At 42.8% G+C, this 8,453-nt stretch overlaps 1 protein-coding gene across 1 annotated transcript in view; it reads right to left on the bottom strand.

Moving 5' to 3' along the window:
• Ankfn1 (ankyrin repeat and fibronectin type III domain containing 1) overlaps positions 1–8,165 on the bottom strand; it is a 384,629-nt gene extending 376,464 nt beyond the window's left edge. Inside the window, exon 1 of the mRNA XM_036197222.1 lies at positions 7,851–8,165. The gene's annotated coding sequence lies outside the window, so the exon portion shown is untranslated. The remainder of the gene's footprint in view (positions 1–7,850) is intronic.
• Between the last annotated feature and the right edge of the window lie 288 nt (positions 8,166–8,453).

Below are 8,453 nucleotides of genomic sequence, written 5' to 3' on the forward strand. Positions count from 1 at the left end.
AAGAACAAGGTTAAGGAAGAACATGGTTCATTTGTAAACCAATGAGGCACCTTGATCTCAATAGGTGAAGTTTGCAGGGAATGATAGGAAAAAAAAGTCAGGAATCTGGAAGGCCTTGGATGCTATACTAAGGCTTTGAGGTTTTAACTTGTCTGTAAATGTTGAGAAATTTCAGACACTGACATGTGCCCTAAATGCCTAAATCCCCAAGTCCTTCCAGGAAAAATTGATTTCAGAAATGAAAAGCCAGTGTAGATCTCTAATCTGAAGTTTTGCTTTATTGGCTTTACATTCTTTCTTGCTTTGTGGGTTAACAAAATTCACTCACAACCCACAAGCTGAGTACAGCTGTTGACTTAAAAAAAATTGAAAATTAAATCGCTTCAAAAGCCTTTTCTTCTTGGTTTCAATTTATTGAGCTCTCTCCTTATATATTATGATAAAAGGAAATATTCCTCTTGAGAAATGTCACAGTTTCATTTAATTACAGAAAATGTTGCTAAATATGACAGTCTTTCATGGGTCTTTATAAAAAGGAGAACTTGATCAGAGCTAAGATTATCAGCTTAGGTCTTAGAGAAGGGAACAAGAGAATCAAATTAGCATGGGGGGTTGTCAAAGTTGTGTGTCTGAGGATGGGAGAATGGGGAGGAGAGGGCATTGAAGAAGAGAGAAAATTCTAGAATAGTATTCTCAACCTTCCTAATTCTTCAACCCTTTAATATATCATGTCATGATGACCCCCCAACCATAAAATTATTGATATTTCATCACTGTAATTTTGTTACTGTTATGAATCATAATGTAAATATCTGAAAATCAGGGTATCTATGGGGGTTGTGACCCACAGGTTAATAATGACTGGAATAGAACAACACTGTTTTAGTAGAGATATGTCAACCTCAAATATGAGGCACTTACTTATGGAAGTCTAAATACTGTAGGAGCCACAGTTAAAGAAAAAAAGAGGCAGAAATAGGTCACATATCCATGGGTGGAGGAAATGAGTAAACAAATGCTACATATATGTGTGATGGAACTATAGTCCATCTTCTAAACTAAGACCATTCTAAACACTACAGCACGGATGAACCATGACCCATGATGACATTATGCTAAGTGCAAACAGCAAGTGATAGAAACACACAGATGCTCTGGAATGGCACTCACATGAATTATCTAGAATAACTACAAAGTTTAGAAACAAAAAGTGAGTAATAGTTGCCCAGGGCAGGGGGAAGAAGGAGAGTTTCAGTGTCTATAGAGCTGTGGTTTTCCAAGATGAAGTGTTCAGGAGATTGTTCCCATTACAATGCAAGTACACTTAAACCACTGAGCAATACAACCAAGTCAGTTTGCATGATACATCTCATGTTATGTGTACTTTATCAGGGCTTTCTGAGACAGAAAATAAACCAAGAATATTTATTTTAATAGCATATTTTATTTAGCCCATTATATCTAAAGCATTATTTCAATATGCAACCAGAAATCTACTGAGATATTTAACTTTTTTCATATTAAGGTATAGAAGTCTACTGTGTATTTACATATTTAATAGAACTCTTTGGACTAGCTGTGTTCCAAGTGCTCAATAGTAGCATATGATTAGTAGCTATCATATTGGGAAGGCCAGGTCCAGCACAATGGAGAGGTGCTTGGATTTTCCTTTTTTCCTTGTCAGTTTATGCATAACTGGTACAATGGTGACACTTTTTTCAGCACCTTCCTTGAAGAACTTGTCTTGGAGGCTGTAGCAAGAATAGTCTCAGGGTAATCTAAAAGCTACCCCAGAATTCTTCAGGGATCTAAAGAAGCCATTGATCTGAGCTACATGGTCCTTTGCTATTACTGTGTCTGGCCATGCTTACAACCCTTATTTCCTGATGCATCAGCAAAGTGCCCAGAGGCCATAGACATCACTGTCATACTCACTCTGTGTTCTGGGACAAGCTGAATGGCATCACAGAGCTTTCCTTACTTTGCTAATAAAGACTAGGAGAGAGTGCCTCTCTCATATGGCTGGGGCAATGATTAAATCAGAATGGGTACACAAGCTTTCATTAAAAGATTGGCATATAATGTAATGAATAGTGTAGGTCACTGGTTAACAGTTATCACCATCATCATTGTTATCACCATCATTGTTATTATTATCACCATCATCATTACCACCATTACTGGTACTTTTTGGAGATACGGCAGTGCATCAATGTTCTTTTAGATTTCCAACATTCTTTCAGCCTATATGCCTATGGTGTTTGTAGCAAGCTCAGATTGTGGTCCTACCATTTCCAACTGTCCTTCATCTAATATTCTCCTTCTGTGTTTCTCCCTTCTCACCTGGACCCCAAACACAAGGCCGCATCTATACTCTAGTATATCCCTACTTGTCTCTCAATCCTTAAATCTATAAAAGGGTACTAGCAATAATGCAAACCACATAGGGTTGCTGTGAGGATGAATCCAAATAACGTAGATCAGCCACCTAAAACATGGCTCAGTGCCCAGCAGAACCAGAGCAGGTAGGCACTGTCACCATTTTGTGAAAGGCTGATGGTGCAACAGTAGATACAACAGAATCTCAACTTGCTCTACTAAGTATAATATTGTAGGAAAACTAGACCTTAACCCAGCAAGATAATAGTGATTGAAAGGCGATACCAGACGGCAAGTTTTAAGCAAGTTCTTGATTAAATACTGAGGCTACAGCTTGAAAGTCTCCTGTCCTGTCCTTAGAAGACCCATGCTTAGTTCCCTCAGACACATCACAGGCTGCTAATTCTCCTAGCCTATTAGCCCATGGAAGGGACAGCTACTCTCACACTTGAATCTGCCTATGACTTCCAGTGGCTCCCAGATTGGCAAAGCAGCATTAAATCCTTGCAGACTAGGAAAAGTCAATAAGCCTTGAAAAAATAAAAATAAAAAGATCTCATTTCTTGTCTATGGAAAGAGAATCTTGTTCCCAGGACTCTGTAATTTCTACCTACATAGGTCAGGGTGGCTAAACACATGCTGAGCAGTAAGCATGGTCCCCTCTGGGTAGCCTGGGTCTTTGTGCAAATAGTCATTAAGTCAACAAAGAGATTAGCATTGAAGCAATTTATGGTGAGCCACACAGGTCAGTAAAGCATAAAGTAATCTCTTAACTCATCAGACACAAGGGAAGAAAAATTAAAAAAAAAAAGATAGTTGATAGCACTGTCGTTATTGAAGCAGAAACTGAAGTATCTCACAGTTCTCACTTGACAGAACTGAGTGACCATGGCCCTATCATTGAAGCATGCAGCTTTGGATGAAGTCTATGCAGAAGCAGAAACCACAGAACATGCTCTCTCTCTCTCTCTCTTTTTTTAACCTCTAATAAAACCTCACCTTCTCAAGGACTCTAGTCCCATTTGTCAGGCATTAGCCTCAACTAGAAGTGAGTTGACCTTTCTGTTGCCTCTGTTAAGACTGGAAGGAGGGCAGAGTCTAAAGACTATGCTAGGCTGGCTACCGTTCTGAGATGCTGGCTCATCTACTTAGCTTTCTTTACCCTCTACAGAGCTAGGAAGTAGAAGCTGCTGAGCATGGCTTACTTGCAGGAGGGGAACCTGAGAAGCTACAGGCTTGTCCTTTGGAGGATGGCCCTGTCTGCTCCAGGAGATAAGCACAAGCTTTAAAAACACAGCCAGCATCTTTTCATGGATCTTCACTTAGGAAACATACATAGAATATGTACATAAGGCTCTAGAAAAAATGACACTAAGAGAAACAATCAATCAATGGGACCTGTTGAAACTGAGAAGCTTTTGTAGAGCAAAGGACATGGTCAACAAGACAAAGCAACAACCTACAGAATGGGAAAAGGTCTTTACCAACCCCACATCTGACAGAGGGCTGATATCCAGAATATATAAAGAACTCAAGAAATTAGACATCAAAATGCCCAACAGTCCAATTAAGAAATGGGCTATAGAACTAAACAGAATTCTCAACAGAGGAAGTTCAAATGGCTGAAAGACATTTAAGGAATTGCTCAACATCCCTAATTATCCGGGAAATGCAAATCAAAACGACTCTGAGATACCACTTTACACCTGTCAGAATGGCTAAGATCAAAAACACAGAAGACAGCTTATGCTGGAGAGGATGTGGAGCAAGGGGAACTCTCCTCCACTGCTGGTGGGAATGCAAGCCTGTACAGCCACTTTGGAAATCAATATGGCACTTCCTTAGAAAATTGGGAATCCATCTTCCCCAAGACCCAGCTGTAGCACTCTTGGGCATATACCCAAGGAATGCTCAATCATACCACAAGGGCATTTGCTCAGCTATGTTCATTTAGCATTGTTTGTAATAGCCAAAACCTGGAAACAACCTAGATGCCCTTCAACTGAAGAATGGATAAAGAAAATATGGTACATATACACAATGGAGTACTACTCAGCAGAGAAAAACAATGACATCATGAGGTTTGCAGGGAAATGGATGGATCTAGAAAAAATCATCCTGAGTGAGGTAACCCAGACTCAGAAGGACAAACATGGTATGTACTCATGCATAGGAGGATACTAGATGTAAAACAAAGATGACTAGACTGCTACACAACTCCAGGGAGGCTACCTAGAAAATGGGACCCTAGGAAAGACATAGGGATCACCCAATGACAGAGAAATGGATGAGATCTATGTGAACAACCTGGACGACAGTGGGAGTAATGAAGGGCAAGGTTTGAGGGAAAGAAAACTTAGGGGAGCAGGAGATCCCAGCTGGATCAAGAACAGAAAGGGAGAACAAGGAATAACAGACCATGATAAATGAAGACCACATGAGAACAGGAATAGGCACAGTGCTGAAGAGGTCCCCTTAAATCCACAATGATACATCCTCTGTAGACTTCTGGCAATGGATGAGAGAAAGCCTGATCTGACCTAGTCTGGTGATCAGATGGCCAAACACCCTACCAGTTGAGCTGGAACTCTCATCCAATAACTGACGGAAGTGGATGCAGAGATCCTCAGCCAGGCCCCAGGTGGAGCTCCAGGAGTCCAATTGTTGAGAAAGAGGAGAGACTGTAAGAGCGTGAATTGTTGAGACCAAGATTGGAAAAGCACAGGGACAAATAGCCAAACGAATGGAAGCACATGAATTATGAACCAAAGGCTGTGGAGCCCCCAGCTGGATCAGGCCCTCTGGATAAGTGAGACAGTTGAATAGCTTGAACTGTTTGGAGACATCCAGGCAGTGGGACCCGGACCTGTCCTTAGTGCACGAGCTGGCTGTTTGGAATCTTGGGCTTACACAGGGACACTTTGCTCAGCCTGGAAGGAGGGGACTGGACCTGCCTGTACTGAATCCACCAGGTTTAAATGAATCCCCTTGGCCCTGGAGGAGATGGGAATGGAGGGGAGGGGATGGGGGGAAGGTGGGGTGGGGGCAGGAAGAGAGAGGACAGGGAAACCTATGGCTGATGTGTAAAATTAAAACACATAATAATAATAAAAAAAGGAAAAATATATAGAAGATGTATATAAGGATCTATGAAAAATACATATGCTATGTACATAAGGCTCTAGGCAAATTGATGTTCTCTATGATGGTTTTGGACAGTAGAAACAGGAGTCAGAGAACAGTTTGTTCATAAGCCAAAAGAATTCATATTTTTACCTTATTCATTCTGCTGCTGAGACTTCATTCTCCCCAGTTGTTTTTTTTAAGGGAAGTAAAATGTGTCAATCACAGTACTATTCATAATACCATCCCATTTAGAGATAAGCTGGAAACAATTTAAACATCCAACAGTTGCTAAACAGCCTATATACCATATTTACTTAAGGGATGCATACACTGACTCCAGCTGTAATTAACCATTCCTGAGAGAATGAGCAGTACTGGAAGATGAGAATGGGGCACAGAATGATGCTGGGGAAAGGCAAAAGTGGGTACAGCCAGACCACAACTATCATTGAGTCAGAGAGATGTCTGGGCAAAGCTGGACAAGAATACGGAAGAGTCAAAGATGCCGAGAGGTCAAGATATAAAGAAAGTCTTGTGGAGATATGTTGTAATGTTTCTACAACACACCATTATCACTAATGGCAAAAATAAGCACCAACACAACACAGACATCGCACTATTGATCTTACCCCATCCCTTCAGCGTTTTCCGGGTTGCTGATGTAAGATTTCAGCTTGTCTGTGCAGGCACGATGCTATGATGCCATGGATAATGGCTCCAGATATTCTGACAGCCACAAGTATTGTGGCTTCCCACTCGAATGGCTACCTGAGCTCTCCTGCCATTTATTGCCAATTCTGAGCAGCCTCACCTGGTGTGCCATGGCATGAGAATGCTCTATAGGGCTGCCTTGAGGGGAAAGCTTCCCTTGTAAAAAAAACAGATGGCTCCTTCCTGCATCCTCTGTCCTGGTTCACATTTCACTGCACACTCCAGAGCAACTTAGGAGCAGGAGCTCTGACCCTCCTTTATAGTTGCATACAGTTGTGAGCCCAAGCTGCTGGCTGGAATCTTTCTTCCCAGCCAAGTGCCAGTGTCAAGTGCTTGGAATTCTTGTCCCTCATTATGCACAGCTGCTGGAAGCCAATTCCTAGGACAGGCAAAGGGCCCTCCCTTTCTCCCACTTTCCCCTCCTCTTCTCCTCCTGGGGATGATGTGCTAGTTTTCTTCTCCTGCAGATTCCCTGGTTCAGCAACAACACAAATCCTCTGAAGAAAGAATTAAAGAGAGAAGTGTGCATATGCCTGTGTGTGTGTGTGTATGTACATGTGTGTGCCTGTGTGTATTGTGTATATTGTACATGTGTGTGCATGCGTGTGCACAAGCATGCATTGGGTACTTGTATTGTGTATTGTGCACGAATGTGCATAGTGGTGTGTGTGTGTGTGTGTGTGTGTGTGTGTGTATGTGTGTGTGTGTGTGAGCTCATGTGTGCATGTGTTCATGCACGTCTGTGTGTGTACCACCTTTTTAGACATTCTAAACACAAGCAAATTTATGACTGGATGCCATCTAATCACACAGAGCACCTGTGGTCACCATTACTCAGAGGTGCACACCAACTCATCATGCTGAGAAAACCTGCTGTTTGCTACACAAGAGCTTGAAAGTGAAACATCCTGTCCTGCATGCTTTCAACTTCAACATACATCTGATGTTCACAGATAGAAAACCCTAGGGTTTAGCATTAAAAAAGAAAGCAATCAAAAACTTTCTAAAGTTTAAAATCACCCCGATGCTGAGACCCGTGCGTTTGCCCTGGCTGAGAGACCTATGCTTTCCCAGCCTGGATTGTGCTTGGTGAACTCTTTCCACAATGATGATGACAAGTGTCAGGTTAAACTGCCTTGCTGTTGCTTACTCCAAAGGACTTAAGCTGAGGACTAGCCACCCTCACCCTTTCCCAGTGGGAGGCATGTAATCCCCTCTCCAAGAGAAGCAACTGTGTGGCCATGCCATAGAGATTCACACATGTGCCACAGAAACTTGGGAAAGAGCCCCCTTTGGGCAGTCCTGCTCTGAAAGCTCTTTAGGGCTGAGGTGCCTCTCTGCCTTGCAGCCCACCACAGACAACAAGAAAACAAAGAGAAACCCCTCCCCACCTGCTGCTGTTTACATGTTTTATGATCCGCAGCTGCCGAAAATGCAAGTGCGTGTGGGCACACTCTGTTGCCTCCTCTGGAAGAAGGGCTCAGATCCCAAATGCACTTGGTGATTGTGTAAAGCATCACTTCCACTCCTAGCCACAGGACAAGCAGAGACCCAAATTACACACACACACACCTCTCAGCCAAGCCCCCTCCCAGCATCCTGTTCTTAGCCACAGAAAATCAAGCGCTACTCACATGCGGCAGCCTCAGCCTCCCCGGTCTGTGCACCAGCGGCTGCTGTTTCTCCTGTTGCAAGCGAAGCGAACCTTCAGCAGCAGAGATGCTTTTCCTCTGGGCTGCTTTGTCTGAGATTCCCCAGATCAACACCGGCTCGTTTATGTCATTATCCGAGTTTGATTGCTCCCCTAACACAGGCAGGGCTTTGGGGCTGTCATCTTCCAGTGGCTGGGATTCTGGTAAGAGAAACAACAGACCTGAACCTGACAACCGATCGCATCCAAGCACTCCGGGGGATGGCAACCCAACACTATGAAGTAGCAGCACATCGGCTTACAATGATACTGTTCAAAGCGGTAGATCATCTGTCTCCTGTTGGCCCTAGGAGCCTAACCAAGTCCACATGACATTATTTATGAATTTACAGCTTCCAGGGTGGCCTCAGGTAAAGTCACACAAGCACCACAAAAATGTTAGCATCACAGCAGCCCTTGGATATGTTCACCCTGGTGGAGATCAATAAGGAGGTAATAGCATTTGGTAGTTAGAAATTAAAGATCATGCTAGAGCAGGATTCTTAAGTTTAAGTAGACTTAGGATGTCAGAGGTGTTCATCAGTTA

This window comes from Onychomys torridus, chromosome 8 (assembly GCF_903995425.1).
Source record: "Onychomys torridus chromosome 8, mOncTor1.1, whole genome shotgun sequence".
Taxonomy (NCBI): domain Eukaryota; kingdom Metazoa; phylum Chordata; class Mammalia; order Rodentia; family Cricetidae; genus Onychomys; species Onychomys torridus.